Source organism: Aulonocara sp. 'chitande type north' Nkhata Bay, linkage group LG4 (genome assembly GCF_057382095.1).
Source record: "Aulonocara sp. 'chitande type north' Nkhata Bay isolate Kocher_YH1m ecotype deep benthic linkage group LG4, A_spYH_male_GT1.1, whole genome shotgun sequence".
NCBI classification, from domain to species: domain Eukaryota; kingdom Metazoa; phylum Chordata; class Actinopteri; order Cichliformes; family Cichlidae; genus Aulonocara; species Aulonocara sp. 'chitande type north' Nkhata Bay.
This window is the reverse complement of record NC_141347.1, coordinates 22,987,806-23,009,723: the sequence shown is the minus strand read 5'-3', so window position 1 is coordinate 23,009,723 and position 21,918 is coordinate 22,987,806. Positions and strand designations below refer to the sequence as shown.

At 42.2% G+C, this 21,918-nt stretch overlaps 1 protein-coding gene across 1 annotated transcript in view; it reads left to right on the top strand.

The window, feature by feature from the left end:
• Positions 1-17,855: 17,855 nt before the first annotated feature.
• Positions 17,856-21,918, top strand: part of LOC147332576 (nuclear GTPase SLIP-GC-like) — a 44,169-nt gene continuing 40,106 nt past the window's right edge. The window contains exon 1 of the mRNA XM_086289220.1: positions 17,856-18,120. The gene's annotated coding sequence lies outside the window, so the exon portion shown is untranslated. The remainder of the gene's footprint in view (positions 18,121-21,918) is intronic.

Sequence of the window (21,918 nt, the reverse complement as noted above, 5' to 3'; positions counted from 1 at the left end):
AATTAATTAATTAAATCCTTTCACATTTGTTACTTTTCATCTGAAAAATGTCACTTAAGGTTAATGGTGATTTTCCATCAAATTTGATGTGTCAGAAGACTGAAAGAAGAAGAAAGGACATTTAAAATACAAACTTTTATGGGCATATCTTTGACATTCTGCTCATTCTTATATCAGCATCACCTTTACTGCATACTTATACCTACGTTGCCCATCACCCGTGAACATGCACAGAGAACAAATTCTTTTTTTTCTTTTTTTTTTCTTTTTTTTGTGTCCCGTTTGGATCTTTAGCCATCAGAATTGTTGTCTTAAGGCCAAGAAAGATGCCAAGCGGATTTATTTTACCAAGTGGATCATCGTGGCCTTGCCATATTGGTCCATTTGATTGACCTTTATTATAATTATGAATTTATTTTATTTTCAGTTGCTACAAACGGGACAGACATGACTGGGGGATAGGACAGGGAGAAAGAATGAAAGAAAGAGAGGGAGAGAAAGAAAACCAAAGGGGAGAAGAGACGGTGAGAAGGGGGGAAGAAAGAAAAAAAAAGAAAAAAAGAAAAAAGAAAAACAAACAAAACACCTGGGTCACCTGTATGGAGAAAAAAAACAGAAGAGAAAGCAAACAACAAAGAGCAACATAATAATAAAAAAAACAGCACCATCACAATAAACTAGCTAGCAGTAGATAACAGTAGATACTAAATAATAAACGATATTGTGCAGCACGCAAGATAGACAGCGCACAATGTGCTTTGAGGCAGCAGCCAAGAAAGGTGTAGTCCGCGTCTGTGAACACCCGTGTGTACACCCGTGTGCACACCTGTGTGGATCAGCATGCTTCTATTCCAAAGGTTTCTCCATGTAACGATCTGCTAGGGAGTGTGGGGAGCCATAGCCCCGTCCACCAGGGTATGAAGCAGGCATGGAGGAGATCCAGGCCCCAGATATCCAGAGGCCCCAGAGTACAAGTGTCAAGGCTCGGCTGTGTGGCAGGCAGGAGGAGGACCCAAACGCAAAACTCACAGACACGGGGATGAACTCAAAATCACAGCTTTAATGCTGGAATGGCAGAACATAGGAAATACAAAACTAAACTGGGAAAAGTAAACTAACATACGCAGAGAGACACAGGGAGATCCACACACAGCATGAGGGACGACGTCACGCTGAACAGAGGGAGACGCAGACAGAAATACACAGAGGGTTAACGAGGGGAGTGGGAACACACGGGGAACACAGGTGACACTGATAATCATAACGAGACAGGGCGGGGTGAACTGAACACTGACGGGAGAGGTGAAACAGGAAGTACAGAGGAGAGAGAGCACGAGTAGAACACCAACGTAACGGGCAGGGGAGACACGGAATAAACACGAAAGGGGACGAGGGCTCATAAATACATAGAGGGCACACAGGGGGAAGAGAGAACACGGGGAGAACTTAGACATAATGGGCAGGGGAAGCATGGAATAAAACATAAGGAGAGACGAGGGCTCACAGATACACAGAGGGGCACACAGGGAGACATGAAGGGCAAGGGATCAAAACTAGAAGCCATAGAATAAATCACACACAAGTACAATAATACGAAAATCACAAAGAACTAAAAACGCTGGGTCAGGAGACCCAGGACCGTGACAGTACCCCCCCCTCAAGGGCTGGCTCCAGACAGCCCAAACACAGAAAAACAAAACCAAACAGAAAACAACCCAGGGCGGGCGGCGGGGGCCCAGGACGGAGGGCTCGGAACAGAAAACAAAAGAAGAGCACAGCAAACACCGGAGCCCAAGAAAATAACTCAAACACAGAGCAGTTCAGGGGGCCGACCATGCGCAAGGCAACGGCGGAGACGTGGAAACAGTTCAGGAGGCCGGCCGTGCGCAAGGCAACGGCGGAGACGTGGAAACAGTTCAGGAGGCCGGCCGTGCGCAAGGCAACGGCGGCGGTGAAGGAGACGACGGAGCAGTTCAGGAGGCCGACCGCGCGGGAGGCGGCGGCGACGATGACAGCGCTGGTCCGGGGGCCGACCGTGCGGAAGGCGACGGCGGCCACTCAGGCGAAGGCGGTCCGGGGGCCGGCCGTGCGGAAGGCGGCGGCGGCCCTCCAGTGTCAGGCGTACTGGCCGAGGCCCGGTGGGCACAGGACCAGTCGAGACGGGACCAGTCAAGGCGGGACCAGGCGAAGCACAGGCTGAGGCTGCTGCGGCAGACGAAGGCTCTGAGGAGGCTGCGGCAGACGAAGGCTCTGAGGAGGCTGCGGCAGACGAAGACTCGGAGGCCGGACCAGGCGAGGACGAAGACTCGGAGGCCGGACCAGGCGAGGACGAAGACTCGGAGGCCGGACCAGGCGAGGACGAAGACTCGGAGGCCGGGCCAGGCGGAGCTGCAGAGGCTGAGGCCGGGCCAGGCGGAGCTGCAGAGGCTGAGGCCGGGCCAGGCGGAGCTGCAGCACAGGCGGATGTAGCCGGGCCAGGCGGAGCTGCAGCACAGGCGGATGTAGCTGGGCCAGGCGATGACGAGGCGGTCGCAGATGGCGGCTGGACAGGCTCCTCGGGCCCTCCAGCTGATGCGGCGTGAGGCTGAACGGGCCCCTCGGACCCTCCAGCGGAGACAGGAGGCTGAACGGGCCCCTCGGACCCTCCAGCGGAGACAGGAGGCTGAACGGGCCCCTCGGACCCTCCAGCGGAGACGGGAGGCTGAACGGGCCCCTCGGACCCTCCAGCGGAGACGGGAGGCTGAACGGGCCCCTCGGACCCTCCAGCGGAGACAGGGAGGTGCTGGCCGGGCTCACTGGAACCCCCAGCGGACGAGGTAGATGGCGGCGTGGGAGCCGCGGAGTCCTGGATGAGCTCATCCGAGCTTCCAGCAGGAGCCGATGTAGAGCCAGAGAGGATTGGGACCCCGGGCTCAATGTTAAGCTGGCTAGAAAACTGCACTGCTACGGGGAACTGGGCCAAAGGTTCAGGTGCGAGCTGAGCTGCTGGACACACGGGGACCTGAGCTGCTGGACACACGGGGACCTGAGCTGCTGGACACACGGGGACCTGAGCTGCTAACGGTGGAGAAGTAAATGACTGCACAGGGGACTGAACTGATGTCTGTAGTAACGGTGGTGGTGAGAGTGGAGTAGGTGGTGGAGTTAATGACTTCATAGGGGAATGAACTAGAGGTAGTGACGGTTGTGGTGCTGGTGGTTGAGTGGGTGACTGTGCTAAAGGAGGCTGCACTGGGGAAAGCAGGGCTGCAGGAGGCTGCACTGGGGACACTGGAGGCTGCACTGGGGACACTGGAGGCTGCACTGGGGACACTGGAGGCTGCACTGGGGACACTGGAGGCTGCACTGGGGACACTGGAGACTGCACTGGGGACACTGGAGACTGCACTGGGGAAAGCAGAGCTGCAGGTGACTGCGCTAGAGACTGCAGTGATGGTTGTAGTGGAGGTGTGACGGGTGGAGGAGTGGCTGAAGTGGCTGCGGGTCGTGCGGCTAGTGGCTCAGCTACAGAGCATATTAACGGCAGGGCTATGGGTTGAATGACTGACTGAGTAGCAGCCTGAGTGGCTGGGTGAAGCGACGGTTGTGGTGGAAGAGAAACAGGTGGTAGTGTGGATGACGGAACTAAGGGCGACTGAATGGCAGACCGAACTGATGACTGACGCGATGGTAGAGGTGAAAATGGAGCGTGTGGTGGAGTTAATGGCTGTGCTAGCGGGGACACAGGAGACGCAGCTTGTAGCTGGGCAGCTAAGAGAGCGTCAGGAGGCTGGGCAGCTGATAAACTGTTCACATTACCGTCCGTAGCACAAAACACAACCCCTGAACGAATAGTCCCACGGTTCGACACAGAAAAAGAGTCCTTATTCACCACAGTCGGCGATGTAAAAGTCCGAACGTCCGGCTGTGGGGTGGCGCGCCCGCGGCGTGATCGACGCTTCTTCCCCGCAGATAGCTCCAAAGGGCCGGGCAAAACCTCATCCGGCCGGTGAAACTGACGCGGCTGCTCCAGGGTGGCTGTTGTCTGTTGCTGCTGGGCCAAGTCTGATATTTCCCGAGTTCGCGCCGCCTCCCGGGCTTCATTCAAATTGGCCAATAAGTCCAAACATCCCCTGACCTGGCGGAGATGAGAATTTCCTTTGAGGATTGCTTCGATAGCATTTATCCCCACAATCTTTGCCCTTGTATTGGAAGTGTGGGTTATCCACTCGACTAGGCGTTGGACACGTATCAGATCGCTCTCCCCGGGTAAGTCTGCTGGGTCCATGTTGTGGTGACGTCGTACTGTCAAGGCTCGGCTGTGTGGCAGGCAGGAGGAGGACCCAAACGCAAAACTCACAGACACGGGGATGAACTCAAAATCACAGCTTTAATGCTGGAATGGCAGAACATAGGAAATACAAAACTAAACTGGGAAAAGTAAACTAACATACGCAGAGAGACACAGGGAGATCCACACACAGCATGAGGGACGACGTCACGCTGAACAGAGGGAGACGCAGACAGAAATACACAGAGGGTTAACGAGGGGAGTGGGAACACACGGGGAACACAGGTGACACTGATAATCATAACGAGACAGGGCGGGGTGAACTGAACACTGACGGGAGAGGTGAAACAGGAAGTACAGAGGAGAGAGAGCACGAGTAGAACACCAACGTAACGGGCAGGGGAGACACGGAATAAACACGAAAGGGGACGAGGGCTCATAAATACATAGAGGGCACACAGGGGGAAGAGAGAACACGGGGAGAACTTAGACATAATGGGCAGGGGAAGCATGGAATAAAACATAAGGAGAGACGAGGGCTCACAGATACACAGAGGGGCACACAGGGAGACATGAAGGGCAAGGGATCAAAACTAGAAGCCATAGAATAAATCACACACAAGTACAATAATACGAAAATCACAAAGAACTAAAAACGCTGGGTCAGGAGACCCAGGACCGTGACAACAAGTGTTAGAGTTTGTATTTTTGATTGTCATTTATGCTTAGAAATATTTACTTATATATGCTTAGAGTTTATAATTAGTTTTAGATTGGTAGAGGTTTGATCATACTTAATAGTCTGCAAACTTTGTGTGTATTAGAGAGCACACTGAGGGCACGAGAGTTCGTGCCTTGTCTTATTGTTTTACGGTAGGATTAACGTAGTTGCGTCTGTTCTAGTCTAAGTGCTTTTGTTTATAAATGAACTGCTGGACTTCCTCACGGTGTTATCTAGGATGAGGGGGGGTCTACTCTCTTCCTGACCAAGGATGTTTGTTGTGTGCCTTTGTGCGTATAGGACCCTTTGATCAGCAGTAACACACACACACACACACACACACACACACACACACCCCCACACACACACACACACACACACCCACCCACACACACACACACACACACACACACACACACACACACACACACACACACGGTACTCTTTGTGTGTATGTAGACGTCATATGTTAATGAACCTATGCATATTCATGTAACCTCAATAAAAGAACAGTGGTACGGGAGAACGGACGAGAGCAACTGGGGTCAAGCGAAGGAACAGCGCTCTGTCCGGTTTTCTCCCGTGCACGAGTAACATGAAGAACTTTGCCTACTTGTGTCTTGCTTTGCAGTGTAATTATATTGTCTTCAACGTTCCAGCGGATGGGTTCAAGCTACAAACCTATCAACAAGGACCCGAGGAGGACCACCAAAGGGGGGGGGAACCGTGCCACCCTCCTGGGAAGAGCTGAGTAGAGCCCCAAATGAGAGGTCACCCCGCAGCTACGGAGCAGAGGCCAGAGGGGGTTGCAGTGGTGTGCCCGCGGGCTCTGCCGGCAGCCAGCTGTGCCAGAGAGGACCGAGCTTCAGGCCCAGAGGCCAGAGGTCTGAGGGCATCCCACCCCCCGGAAGGAGCCCAGCCGGGCCACAGGCGCTCGGCCCCGCCAATCGGCCACCAGGAGTGAGCCGGTACATACATGAGCGCCCAGCCCCAGACGACAAGGACCACCAACACACCAACGTCTGAGGGCATCAGCCACCGGCAGGGAGTGTGGTGAGGGGAGATAGGCCTCCGTACTTTGGAGGGCCTGAGATGTACCCAGAGAGGTTGAGTCTAAGACCCAACCTGACATATAGACACAGACGAACAGGCACACGCGGACACAGACGTGCATTCCCACCCCATATGCACAACCAAATACTCGGCACTCACCCAACGTGTAGACAGACACAAATAGACACTGCACAGACAGTCGCACTCCCCAAACATACTCTATATCCCAGGTCCAGGTACCCCCGCCCTCAGAGGGGCAAGCCGCACCTAGACCCAGGAGATGTAACCCTTCTCTCTGGGGTGGAGGCAAGCGGACCACCTCCTTATCTGCAGTACCAGGGAGGCCCCGCATCCCAGACCTCAGTCTGACGGCCAGCACCTCCTCCCAGCTTCCCAGCCCTGACAGCTAACAGAACCGGGGTGAGTGAAGACCTCAAACCTCCCTACGCCCGCTCATATGTAGTGTTGCTGTGTGCTGTTCTAAAGTGCATTTAAAACTCAGGAGAGCATGGTACAGAGAACAAATTCAAGCAAAAACACAGTCAGTGTATGCATCCCAGCCAGACTGTAATACATGCCTCTGCGATTCAGGCAAAATGAAACCTGTCATATGCTGTCAGGTGTGGTAACTTGAACACCTGGTATTATTTGCTAATCCTATTTACACTCTGAAAGTGAGCAGTGGAGTGTAAATCTCTGGTCGCATCTGAGCAGGCCTCCAATTCGCACATGTAAGTTGCTGCTAACACTCTAACTTCTCTCAATAACAAGGAACCAGTGATTTGAATATAAGTTTGCTTTTTTTAGGTGAATCGAACCTGACATACTGGAAATCCGCTGCAGTAGATTGCAATTTTGACAACAACTCAGTGACTTTTTAAAAAATAAAACAAAGCAAAACAACTGACTTTTGTTCATTACATCTTCGTTACATATCGTTATTTCTCACACTGTGCCACTGAGAGAGATTGGATGTTGCACTAGAAGAGAAAGGGGTCTTCCCCAGAGGGTCTCCCCCCAACTCAGACATTTACACACATACACACACATACACATTCTGCCCTTAGGCCACTCTCTGTAATGGGATCCTCACTGTTTTCTGCTGAATAAAATAAATCCCACTAGTTAACATGTTAACATGATTGATGGGCTATGATTCTGCAGGGAGCGTGGAACGTCTGTCTGCACTGAAGCTGTCCTGCTGCCACCTGCACACAGACTGACACACAAAGAAAGATTCAGGGAATGAAACAGAGAGCGAGAGAGAGAGAGGGTGGGGGGAGGGAATGGAATGGAAATATGAACCATTTCAGACTTTCACAGGAAATCTAAAAAAGAACCCCGAAAAGTGGATCTATGACCATGTGAGGGCTCAATCACACTTTCAGACTCCTGATGTGTTTGCTCCTTCCTTACAATGTTTTTGAAAATGAAGGGTGACATCACACATGATACGAAATTTAAATTTCGACTGAATATATCCCACGTGCGGCAGTACAGATAAACTGCTATTTGAGAAGCATGAGAAAAAGAGTGAAATTTCAGAAAAGTAATCTGATATGGGGAGGTAAAGTATGATGCAGCATTGTTCACCGCAAGGATGTGGCATGGGGAACATAACACAAGGCAATCAGAATTTAATCTCCATACAAGAGGACTCAAACACTGAGACAACTGACCTGATTAAAACACACACACACACACACACACACACACACACACACACACACACACACACACACACACACACACACACACACACACACCTACACAATCGGTAAAGAAATATACTTGTCTAACCCACCAACAGAATAATGAGGTACCATCCTTAAGATCACAGCTTTTACTTTTCATGTATTCAGGGGTACATTTCGTTCTGCTCAAAATATTTAACTAAATTTAAATATGATTTTCACAAAGACTTGACACTTAACCAAAGACACAATGCCTAAGATGAGTAAGTAACAGACACTAAACCAACTTAATTTCCAGTTGACCGGAGAGGTTCACTGCATTTGGTCTTCCACGATGAAAAAGTGAATAAATTTCTTCATAAGTAGTACGATGCAGCATACTAGTACAAATATTAGGTTGTCCAGAACATGCATTTGCCAGGTTGGTAATTAGCTCCTCATTACTTAGAATTTGAGCCACAAGATTCCGTGCGGACTGGCTCATAGTGCCATTCCTCATAGGTACAAACAAGGAAAACACTAGATGGCGCAAGCGCCTCCTTGACATCAAGTTTCATTCCATACATTCAGAAGATCATTCTACATGTATATATTCAGAATTTGATTGCAATATATATATAATATTTTCCTAAACGGCATTAGATAGATAGATAGATAGATAGATAGATAGATAGATAGATAGATAGATAGATAGATAGATAGATAGATAGATAGATAGATAGATAGATAGATAGATATTATGTAGGAGTATTTCAGTAAGTGTCATAGTAATCCAGAAGTTAATAAATGTGCAAATCATAGGGTATTAAAATAAGTTTTTTGCTTGTAACAGCATATGGTAAATTTGGTACAGGATGTGCTCAGGATGTGAAACTCATGATCATGGGCCTTATAGCGAGAACAACAGGAAACAGCTCAGGGTGTAAGTGAGATATATACATACATACTTGTCTAAATGGCAATAACCCACCAACAGAATAATGAGGTACCATCCTTAAGACTGTAATTGATATTTAACAAAAAAGATACAAATCAAGAATGTTTGTGATAATGGAAAAAAAGTTTAAATTTTTATCTTGTCATAAATACACTAGTATTTATAAATAATATAAATACACTACATAAATACAAGAACAACAAGAAAAAAAAACAAGATCCAACACTGACAACCAACCACCATTCAAAAAAGTAAAAATAAACCAAAACATATATCAAGTAAAATATATATAATCTGATAGCCTTGGTAATCTTCAAATGACAACAGAAATCACAGGTTGCAGTTTGTAGTTTGCTTATTCAAACTGATCCAAAACTAGACAGTAGGTGACTCGTTTTCTGCAACAAACATCAAATAACGGTAATATGTTGACCTTTCAACATGACAAGTAAAAGTTTGTGTTGTACTGACCTTTCACTTGCACTTGAGGCTAAAGACCTTGAAATGGCTTCTTGGAGCTCGGGGTCATCTGACAGGTATTCTTCCTCAAACAGGCCAAAGCCAGAATGTTTTGTAAATTATTTAGTTATTAAATTACATATTAATGATGTTGACATAATTACATTATCACAATACATAGATTGGCCTCAGCATTATTAAAGTTGTGTGGGATCATCTTGACAGAGAACAGAACAAAAAGCCTGGAGAACTATTCCTGAACCATGCTTAAAGAAATTCAATAAAAAGAAGACATCGCCATCCAGAAAGCTTGGTTAAGAGAGTTCAAGACTAAAGTTGCTCATATCATAGTTTTGTTCTACTCTAATATACTGCGTTTCCATGTCTGTTTGTAGACATTATTTTGTAGACTTCAGTAAATCACTGCGCTTATTTCCTATTTTTACAGCAAAAAACAAAGAAAGAAGGAGTGGCTCATGACTTTTGCACAATATAGCTCAAAAGATTAAAGGATACAAACATGTACAAAACACTTTACTTGGAGCGACTTTTAGATAGGAATATTTACCACATTTGTCAGAATTTAAAGTTTCTGTGAAATCCTGCCTGCTTGTATGGCTACTCGCAGAGATTTCGCAGGTCTTTCCTCCCCACTGCTGTCAGACTCTACAACAAAGACTTTAACTGATCAAACACACACATCCACACATGTGCAATAACACTAAGTGCAATAATCTTTTCTGGCATCGTTGTATTTTTACTCAGTTGTATATAGCATTTGTATTCTATTTTTATCTTATTGTATATTTTATTCTATTTTATTCTACTGTATATAGTATTTTATTCTATTCTGTACAGTTGTGTACTGTATTTATTCTTATTAATTTTTGCTTCATAACTTTTGCACTGTCCACTTCCTGCTGTGACAAAACAAATTTCCCACGTGTGGGACTAATAAAGGTTATCTTATCTTATCTTACTCTCTCCATCAGAATATGTCTGTAAATTAAAACAGATAATACATTTGATTATACTGACAACAAAATGGCATAGTAAATATTCGTATTATGTTTATGTATTATGTATTAAAACATAACACAAGTGACCATGTTTAAGGGAGTTTAAAATCCGTCTTTGCCTTTTTCACTCTCATTTTATGAACATTCATAAATTTGCTGAAATGCTCAGGATTACTTACTGATTCATTGTCCTCACATAAGATGACCTTGTCAGGTCTGACATAAATTGACTTCTGATGAAACAGTTTTTTCACAAGGTCTCCATTCAAAGTCTGTTTGGAAGTGAGTGATGGCTCAACAAGTTTGGTGTGGCATGCTGGCAAATCTGTAGTCTGGGGTAGGAAAAAAACATAATGTATTTGAAATTTTTGTTAAGGCTAACAGACTACAATACAATACAGTACATTAAAAGGTTTCTAAAAGATATCAATCCAGTCATCCGACCAGTGCTCCCAGATCCTTTTTGAAATACCCAAAGTTGACCTTTAATAGTATAATAATCTAAGTAACAAAAAAAATCTTTTTATCAAAAAGGATCTAAAGCTTGCCTGCATCCTACAACAACTGGCTGAAAGGCAGTCCTTATTGCCTGCATTAATAATTAGTCACAGTCACAGCTAAACTCCAGTGCAGATTTTAAATTTCCATTTTCAAAAAGCCAAGTTTTTTTGTTACGCCTTGGCACATGTGAAGTTAGATGGTCCTGCAAGACAATCACTTCTTTGGTGAAAGAATGTGACCTGTTTAGCTGTGCTGGAAACCTAATAGAGGATAAAGGCAAAGTAAACATTTCTGCATGTAATATACTCACACTCCTCCGATCAATGAAGTATATTTGATTTAAAAAAATTACACCATGCTGTACACATGTCCAATTTGCATTAATAAACACCCTCTAGCCCCATGGTAGCTAGGATAGGCTCTTGGAATCCTGAATTGGATAAGTGAAAGAGAATGGATGGATGAATGGGTGGATAGATGATGGAGTGGGATGGGTGGGTGGAGAAACTTAACAATCACATAAAAAAAGTTCTTGAATTCACGGAGTCCTTTTGTTGCTTTAAAAAAGTTTAATTAAATTATATACTGCCGAAAAACTATGTATTGTAACAACTGAATGATGTGCTTTGCTTTTACACAATGTTTGCAGATTAAGCTTACAGGACGTGAAGTATTATAGAAATTGCTTGTTTCTACAATTAAACAAATTAACTGTTGTGCACCAATGACTTGTGCACAGTTTAGTCTCCACATCCACACGATGTCAGTCTATCGCACAATTTTTTTGTTTTGTTTTTTTGTGATATTATTGTTTACTTAGCATCGTTGAGCAGTTGAAACCTACGGGCAATTACTAACCTTCCACTAGTCAGTTCAGTGCATTTAGTTCTGTTCTTACCTCTTCTGCCTTGGGCCTTTTCGAGTGAAAGGTCTAAGATTGTAGATGGGACCCGTTGTGGGGGACTGCTGTGATGTGGAAGGCACCTTCTCCATAACGTTAGCTGGATAACCAGAGATTATCTGCCCGGAGAGGTTCACTGCATTTCGTCTTCCACGATGAAAAAGTGAATAAATTTCTTCATAAGTAGTACGGTGCGGCATACTAGTACAAATATTAGGTTGTCCAGAACATGCATTTGCCAGGTTGTTAATTAGCTCCTCATTACTTAGAATTTGAGCCACAAGATTCCGTGCGGACTGGCTCATAGTGCCATTCCTCACAGGTACAAACAAGGAAAACACTAGATGGCGCAAGCGCCTCCTTGACATCAAGTTTCATTCCATACATTCAGAAGATCATTCTACATGTATATATTCAGAATTTGATTGCAATATATATATATATATATATATATATATATATATATATATAGTACATAGTAATATAATACATACATAGTAATCCAGAAGTTAATAAATGTGCAAATCATAGGGTATTAAAAGAAGTTTTCTGCTTGTAACTGCATATGGTACAGGATGTGCTCAGGATGTGAAACTCATGATCATTGGCCTTATAACGAAAACAACAGGAAACAGCTCAGGGTGTAAGTGAGATGTATACATACATACATACACACACACACACACACACACACACACACACACACACACATATATATATATACACATACATAGTGGTAGTATTTTTTTTACAAAGTACTAACTTGCAAATACATCTGAATAGTGGGTGGACGTCCATCCCCCTAAAGCAACTGGGGTGCACCTGCCTTGACATAATAGTTCCACCTGAGGTGTTGCTCCATTTTTCTGTCCTTCTGTACAGTCCATGTGACAAAATAATATACTGCATAAATTGGTCATGTTTCCAAAGTCATTGTGAATATTCATAGTCACAGAAAATCACAAATAAACAAATTAAATAAATTACATTAAATGATTAACACAAAACTGGCCATGTATTTTGGGTGTGCCACATTTATCATTATTCACCAAGAGAAATCTGATTGGAGCTTTATGTGTTAATGTAGATGTTGCTGTATTTAGTGGAGAAGGCGTGCTGGACAACATGAGGGAGACTATTGAATTCCATGTGCACTAAAAGAAGGACATGTTTGAAGAGGCAAAAAAACACCATGTTGGCAGAGTTGCCTGATTTGATGGTTTGTCATGTTTTATAAAGAAATATTATCATTATTTTGTTACACATGTGCTTTTTAGTCACAATTTCATTTAAACCCATTTTACTCTGTGTTAGTGGAATAGGTCTATACAAAACTGTACGTTACCCCTGTGTATTAGTGGCATTGACCTGTGAGTATATTTGATACTTTGCTAAAGCCTTATAATACTCGTGTTACTTCTCTGTCTCTTATGTTAAGCCCTTTGGTATACCGCTGGTTTTTAAATGTGCTCTATAAATAAAGTTCGTTGTTGTTGTTATCATCATGCTTTGTTCCTATCATTGCTTTGTATTTTTTAGATTTTACATGCGTTACTGGGGTTATAAAAGCAAATACATGTAACAAATTGTAAGGAAGAATTTATGATCGATCAACAGGAAGAAAAAGTGCTGACTGTTAGTAACCAATGTGGTGGCAGATTTCTTTTCTCATATATTAATCACATATTTAATCATAGTACATCAGTTATAGTAATATCACTTTCTCACTTTACTATAGTAAGAGCACTCCTGTCACTAGTTTACATGCATGTGGAAAGTTAACACAGTGAGGCCGTTGTAATGGGAGACGTTAAACAGATAGTGAGACTCCTTCTGCTTATCAGGGATGTAAATCTTTAGGTGATGGCCAAGCAGAAAACAAGGTCATAATTCTCTCCGTGAGAGAGAAGGTATAGCCCCCCGTGAGAGGGGGGGCTATACCAACGTGTACGAGTTTGTGGAATGTTCTTTGTCTGTGTGTCTGTATATAAGATGTAAGGGCGGTGGCCACAATTCAGAGATGGTCCTGGTGTTTCACTGGGATGCTCTCTCCACATTGCAATGTGTTTATTAAACCCACTTCAAATCAAGCTCACTGGGTGTGTTGCAGGTTATTGTTAAATTTTGCACGACACCAACTAGTGGAAAGAGGGTGGGATTAAAAAAGCTTATGCTTATGCTATGCTTTTTGTTAGGTATTTTAGTACCATGGGAGCATTTACTGGATATTGTTTTATAGTGACATTATACAGGAAAACTCTGTCATTCAATAAGGCCCCTTTGTTTTAGTTATTTTTCTCTTTGACCCAAGAATTGATGTGTGAGAATCACAGGCTGGTACAAGGTTGAAATACCACAGAGATCACTCCCTCAGCTACATTAGTTTCTAAATCTCTTAGGAGACGCCTGTTGAAGGCCAGATGGTTTGTTTCAGAATTCACTAATGAAAGAACTCTTTATTTCGTCCCTTGAAAATATGTCGCTGAGATAATCATAATTGTAGCTGAACTGATAAACTATACAAAGGGTGCTTCTTCACCCAAGGGCAGGAAGACGCTCCCTTATCTTGGTCTGTACTGGTTTAAACTGAGAATCTGCTGACTCATGAATTTTTCCCTCTATATAAACTGTTGTACTTGAGAATAAAGTTGAGTCGATTTGGGAAGACAACCTGAAGCAGTCTCTGTTTTCTTGTTCTCCCAAGCTGCTCCCGAGCTCGTACTAACACGCTGAATGGCATGCTTGAATGTTACTTGAGAATATATTTGACTGTGTTACAGATTAAGGGACAATCTCTGCTGATAGGTGAAGGTACAATCTCTGCTGATAGGTGAAGGGACAATCTCTGCTGATAGGTGAAGGTACAATCTCTGCTGATAGGTGAAGGTACAATCTCTGCTGATAGGTGAAGGGACAATCTCTGCTGATAGACGCCCACGCCTCGGAGGAAGCCGATCCACGGATTAGGCCCTGGAAGCCGTTTCCTTCACTTTTTTCCCCTTTTTTAAAATAATCATTATTGTTTGGTTTTCCTTTTGTTTTGGAAAACCAAACAATAAACAATACAACACATTACAAATACCAGGAATGTCGAGCAGTTTCATTCATATGGACTTCGCTATCTTCTTATTATTTCCATCGCTCTCTCTCTCTCTCACTCTTATGAAACACCGGATCCGTTAGTGCTCTGGCGCACTGGACCGAACCAAATCATGAAATAAGGAGGGGGGGCAGTGTTAGACGCTGACTCGATTTCATTATTTGCTGCCAGAACAAAACGAAATTGACTCCTGTAACGCCCCCAACACGTACCTTATGAAACAAACATGCCTTTATTCTAATAGGTTAATAATATTTTTTAAAACTAAAAGTAATTGACGGTTTACTATTTTTCTAGCGCTCATGTTATCACTTTTCTCATCCTTATGACGCCTCTGTTTGTTAGTACGGAATGAAGCTTAGAAAACGGGACATAATTGTGCGATTTTATCACTATTTTTGCTATATACGTATATAAGACAGTGTTCTTATTTCTTGTCTTTTGTTTTTAATCTGTAATAATCTGTAAACTTTAATCCATTCGATTTGTTTGTCACCAAACAAAACCGCTTTCTACATGCATCAACACCACTTCTTCATCTCCCCACCCCCTTTTTTGTTTTCTCAGCTCTGCTTTTCCCTGCACACCCACTTTAGTCTGTCTAGGTTTAGCGTTGTGAGTAGTTTCAACTTTTAATCTGAATTGAATAAAAGTTTATCTGAATATAGAATCAGAGTCACTGCATTTAAGGAGCAGTTGATTACAAAGACCTCATTTTCAAGCAGTACTTTTAAAATTAAATATTACAGTTTATCTTTTAGTTTTAGTTTCTTGCATATGGATAATTTTGTGCGAACAAATTGGGCCTAAGTAAGTGGCTGGAGAGATTTGAAGGTGAAGTATTGAAATGTGTCCCTGATGGGTACAGATATTGATACTGCTGTGATATGTTAACTGTGAAACATAAAATCTTTTACTAAAAGTGCTGCAACATTGTTCTGCAGTCCAATGTAAACATTTTGTACATTCTCCAGAGCCGTGGGTTGTGCCAGGAAGTTGGGGGTGGGGAGGTTTAGGGTGTAAGAGATAAAATGTACATTGCATTCCTTCTTGTCATGATCTAATGCGCTCTATAAAGTCTGTGAACTAGCAAACCCAGCTGCACACAGCACAAGAATAAACAGTATAAACTGAAACTGATTGGTCCGCACAGCCAAGAAAATCATATCAGATCAAAAATAACTTTTTCATCCACAAAATGGGTGGAGGTCTTAGAACGGAAGAAAAAAGGATTGAACCAAAAGTGTCATATTAGCTGAACTGTTTATATTTGGTTTTTAAACTGTAAATATTTTTCTATCAAACTCAGCTTAAGTCTGAGAAAAAGTACTCTCCTCTCCCTCCGTTCTTAAAGTGCAAAAGTCTTTAAGTATTTTGTCAGAAAATTTTTTATTCTTTTTCCAGTGACATTATGTTCAGTTGAGGTGTTGCTGCCCATCTTAAATTGGGGTTTAGACAACTTGCCCCATTCACCGATTTACGCCCATGCATACAACCACTTTTTCTGTGCTCTTTACTTTAGACTTTCTGAATGCAGGATATTTTATTAAAGCTATTTAGCAGGAGCAAAGCAAAGGATGACTTAAATAATAATAATTAATGTGTCCTGTTTGTGTCATGGTCTGGCTGGCAGACCGTGCGGATATGGGGGAATGAGGACCCAAAACGCATAGTTCTGCGATGCAAACAGTGCACTTTATTTACAGTGAAGGTAACAGATGCACAATAAATCCCCTTTGCTCCCTAGACTCCCATGTGTGTGTTCCCCTCCGACGTCCGTGCTCGTGCTCCCGGCAGTTGTGTTTCTGCACACCCTGTGCATGCTGCCCTTCTAGTCCCTCGTTCCACTTGGAGTCTTCGCTTAATGATCCCGTGCCGGTGGGAGCTCCAACACTCTCCTAAGTAGCTCCCCCGACGAGCCCTGATCACCAACAGGTGTGCGGCAGGAACTTCAGGTGTGGCCAGTCCTCCTGCAGGGCCACACCCATCAGGCCTGCATGTGGCTGTTCTCCATCCTCCAGCCACACATGTACACACCCTGCCTCTACATATGAGTGGAACACCGAACACAGCATAGTGCAGAAAAACACACATCCCCAAATAACAACAACAACACTAATAATAATAACAATAATAATAATAATAATAATAATCCATCCTGCTCACGGACCCCCAAGTCCTCCAGAGCCGGGTCCGTGACAGTTTGTGTCCCACTGCTTATTTCACATCTCCCTCAGCAGCCTTTTCCAGCATTACTTTCAACAAAAGGTGAGCAGTTTGAATTTTTAATCTGAATTTAATATCAGTGTCTCTGATTTTATATGCATTAAAGTTGGTCACAAATGTCAAATCTGTAAAGCAGCACTGTCTGGTTAAATATTTCAATTTATCCTAACAAACTTGAAGCATTTTATTATAGTTTTTTTAGTAGACAGACAAAGTAATTTTAAGCCTCAGTTTTGTACTATATAATGGCCGTTAAGCAAACGACAGGAGCTAGAAAGGTGGCTATCATCATCCATTTTGTGAGGAAACGTGCTCAGATATATATATATATATATATATATATATATATATATATACATATATATATATATATATATATAGTTAGCGCTTTATTATTTTTGGTTTATTATTTATCTTTTCCTTCCACTCTGTGACATTGAGCAGTACAGAATGTGAAATATTTATGTTCACTTTCATTGCAATAAACGACTGTTTTCAGAGGTATAACATTTAAAAGACGTAACGTCGGTACATGTATTCCGTTACTCCCCAACACTGGTAATAAAGAAAACCAGAAACAATTTGGTGAATGCATTTAGGTTTTGGGAAGTTTTGCATTAGGGAGATTTGTGTATGAAAACCTGTAAATGGAAAGATGGCAGGATTTAATCTTTAGTTCAGTTTCATTTCCTTTTTATCAGAAACTGAAAGTGAGTCTTATTGTCGTACTCTTTCATTAAGAACATGACACTTTTTGCCTCCCGCAGGCTTCCTGACCTTGCTTTACGTGTGACTTTCCATACCAGTTATTTTTCTGTTATCTGGACAAGGCTATTTTATTACATATTTTATGTGTTTAATCGTCACAGAGTTAAATATAAGCATCTTTTGACTATGCCTATCTATCTAAACAGCTCTGGAAGAAGGATAGTCATGCATCAACACCACTTCTTCATCTCCCCCACCCCCTTTTTTGTTTTCTCAGCTCTGCTTTTCCCTGCACACCCACTTTACTCTGTCTAGGTTTAGCGTTGTGTTATATGTAGAGATCTGCTTTCACTTGCCTTTTGCCAAACAGTCAACTACACCTTTTGCAAAACCGAGTCTCAGTTTTGTTTTTGGACTTTTACTTTTTGCTAGATTTTTCTTTTCACCCTGTTCCAGTGTGTGCCTCCCTGCATTTTTTTTATTTACTTCTCTTATTGTCAACTGTCTTTTCTGCATTACTTTAAACCAAAGGTAAGTAGTTTAAACTTTTAATCTGAATTGAATAAAAGTTTATCTGAATATAGAATCAGAGCCAATGCATTTAAGGAGCAGTTGATTACAAAGGCCTCATTTTCAAGCAGTACTTTTAAAATTAAATATTACAGTTTATCTTTTAGTTTTAGTTTCTTGCATATGGATAATTTTGTGCAAAAAAATTGGGCCTAAGTAAGTGGCTGGAGAGATTTGAAGGTGAAGTATTGAAATGTGTCCCTGATGGGTACAGATATTGATACTGCTGTGATATGTTAACTGTGAAACATAAAATCTTTTACTAAAAGTGCTGCAACATTGTTCTGCAGTCCAATGTAAACATTTTGTACATTCTCCAGAGCCGTGGGTTGTGCCAGGAAGTTGGGGGTGGGGAGGTTTAGGGTGTAAGAGATAAAATGTACATTGCATTCCTTCTTGTCATGATCTAATGCGCTCTATAAAGTCTGTGAACTAGCAAACCCAGCTGTACACAGAGCACAAGAATAAACAGTATAAACTGAAACTGATTGGTCCGCACAGCCAAGAAAATCATATCAGATGTTCTGTGGCTAAAATAACTTTTTCATCCACAAAATGGGTGGAGGTCTTAGAACGGAGAACTTAAGACCGTTAGAATTTTTCTATCAAACTCAGCTTAAGTCTGAGAAAAAGTACTCTCCTCTCCTTCCGTTCTTAAAGTGCAATAGTCTTTAAGTATTTTGTCAGAAATATTTTTTATTCTGTGTCCAGTGACATTATGTTCAGTTGAGGTGTTGCTGCCCATCTTAAATTGGGGTTTAGACAACTTGCCTCATTCACGCCCATTCATACAACCACTTTTTCTGTGCTCTTTACTTTAGACTTTCTGAATGCAGGATATTTTATCAAAGCTATTTAGCAGGAGCAAAGCAAAGGATGACTTAAATAATAATAATTAATGTGTCCTGTTTGTGTCCCACTGCTTACTTCACATCTCCCTCAGCAGCCTTTTCCAGCATTACTTTCAACAAAAGGTGAGCAGTTTGAATTTTTAATCTGAATTTAATATCAGTGTCTCTGATTTTATATGCATTAAAGTTGGTCACAAATGTCAAATCTGTAAAGCAGCACTGTCTGGTTAAATATTTCAATTTATCCTAACAAACTTGAAGCATTTTATTATAGTTTTTTTAGTAGACAGACAAAGTAATTTTAAGCCTCAGTTTTGTACTATATAATGGCCGTTAAGCAAACGACAGGAGCTAGAAAGGTGGCTATCATCATCCATTTTGTGAGGGAACGTGCTCAGATATATATATATAGTTAGCGCTTTATTATTTTGGTTTATTATTTATCTTTTCCTTCCACTCTGTGACATTGAGCAGTACAGAATGTGAAATATTTATGTTCACTTTCATTGCAATAAACGACTGTTTTCAGAGGTATAACATTTAAAATACGTAACGCCGGTACATGTATTCCGTTACTCCCCAACACTGGTAATAAAGAAAACCAGAAACAATTTGGTGAATGCATTTAGGTTTTGGGAAGTTTTGCATTAGGGAGATTTGTGTATGAAAACCTGTAAATGGAAAGATGGCAGGATTTAATCTTTAGTTCAGTTTCATTTCCTTTTTATCAGAAACTGAAAGTGAGTCTTATTGTCGTACTCTTTCATTAAGAACATGACACTTTTTGCCTCCAGCAGGCTTCCTGACCTTGCTTTACGTGTGACTTTCCATAGCAGTTATTTTTCTGTTATCTGGACAAGGCTATTTTATTACATATTTTATGTGTTTAATCGTCACAGAATTAAATATAAGCATCTTTTGACTATGCCTATCTATCTAAACAGCTCTGGAAGAAGGATAGTCATGCATCAACACCACTTCTTCATCTCCCCCACCCCCTTTTTTGTTTTCTGAGTTCTGCTTTTCCCTGCACACCCACTTTACTCTGTCTAGGTTTAGCGTTGTGTTATATGTAGAGATCTGCTTTCACGTGCCTTTTGCCAAACAGTCAACTACACCTTTTGCAAAACCGAGTCTCAGTTTTGTTTTTGGACTTTTACTTTTTGCTAGATTTTTCTTTTCACCCTGTTCCAGTGTGTGCCTCCCTGCATTTTGTTGTTGTTGTTTTTTTACTTCTCTTATTGTCAGAAGAAGAAGGAAGAAGGATAGTCAGATCCTGTTGTTCTGCTTTGTCAACAATGTGTGTTTCTGATGAAATAGTACATGAGAATAATCTGAATAAGTTGAAACAGCACCTCAAACTCATTGTTGCTGTTGTAAGTGATGTAACTTTTTCTTCTTTGTTATTTTTATTTAATTTATTATTATTCATTTTTGCAAAGTTTTTTTTGTTTTTCTTTCTTTACTTGACCCCTTTAACTCATTTGAACTTTGACATACAGACAACAATGAACCAAGACAGTTTCTACATTTGACAAACATCCAGCCACTCTCGTCAGCCCTTCCTGCTTTTCTCATTCCCTGATTGGCAGATCAGGTTTTACTTTGTTTCTGACCATAGCTGGACTGGCCATTGGGCATACCGGGCATTTGCCCAGTAGGCGGTGATTTTTCGTTTTTTGATGGGCAGATGGTTTTTTTGTTTGTTTGTTTTGTTTTGTTCTGTAACGGTATAAACAATGAAAGTTCATGGATTGGCCAAAGTGTCATGATAAACTCTGGGCTGGACCAATTACAGCCGAGGAGGTTGGATGCACCCTCGATCAATGATCAGCTGATCGTCTTTTCTGTCCCGTCTCTCGCGCTTGCCCACTTTGCGCCAGAAAGAGGAAACCAGCGGATGTCGAGTTAAACAATAGCAGCACGTTTAAGCTTGATCAGCTGTTGTTAGAATTTATTTAATATTAATTTCTAGTATCAGCTGATGTTGGCTGGAGCAACAGCTGTAAAGCTGCTGGTCATGATGTCGGTTTGGATATGTGGTGAGAGGGAAACATGAAGATGAAACCAGGAAATGTCCTTACTGAATCATCAGAGCTGAACAGGTGATGGAGAAACAGGTTTACCTTTTAGGTGACATGAATGAGTTGAAGGGAAGTTATGAACTGTTTCTGAGAGACAAATAACACCAGGATGCTTTGTAGCTGACAGCTGGTAACTGTGCAGGGGCGGATCTAGCTAAGTTTTGCCAGGGGGCCAGGTAGGGCATTAACAGGGAAATTCTCATTTAAAATGTCTGGTTTTTAATAAATAATTATCTGAATCTTACAAACAAAGTTTTCATCTGATGTAAAATGTATAAAAATCCATTATTGTATCTAGTAAATATTAAGTCTAATATATACTCTAAGCTATGGTAGTTTTTCCTTTCTGAAGGTATCATCTGTGCAGTCTACAATTATGTTGAAGAAATTATTATTTAATTATTGTAATGTGTTAATAATTGATTTCTGTGCATTTGTTTTTACATGTGCATTAAATTAAAGACGATTATGTCAATTAAGCATCACGAGGCGGAGGGTGGGGGGTGGTTCCCTATTTTTGTTTTTTGTTTTTTTTTGGGGGGGGGGGGGGGGTAGGATTTGTCAACCCTAGGTTGTTTAATATTTCCGTTAAGTACTGTTTTGAATACCAGAATAGGGAGGAAGGGAGGATGGTGTAGGTTTAAGTTTATTAGATTGATACATATATACCAACAAGACAGTGTACATCACTGTGACAACAGTGTTTGTTTTCATTCAAAGGCTTTGTGGTTTTTCCTATATAACCTGGTGGGCCGGTCTCTAGTCAAAATGCCCGGGCGGATTTTTTGTCCCAGTCCATGCCTGGCTGGACCCAGAGTGAAATT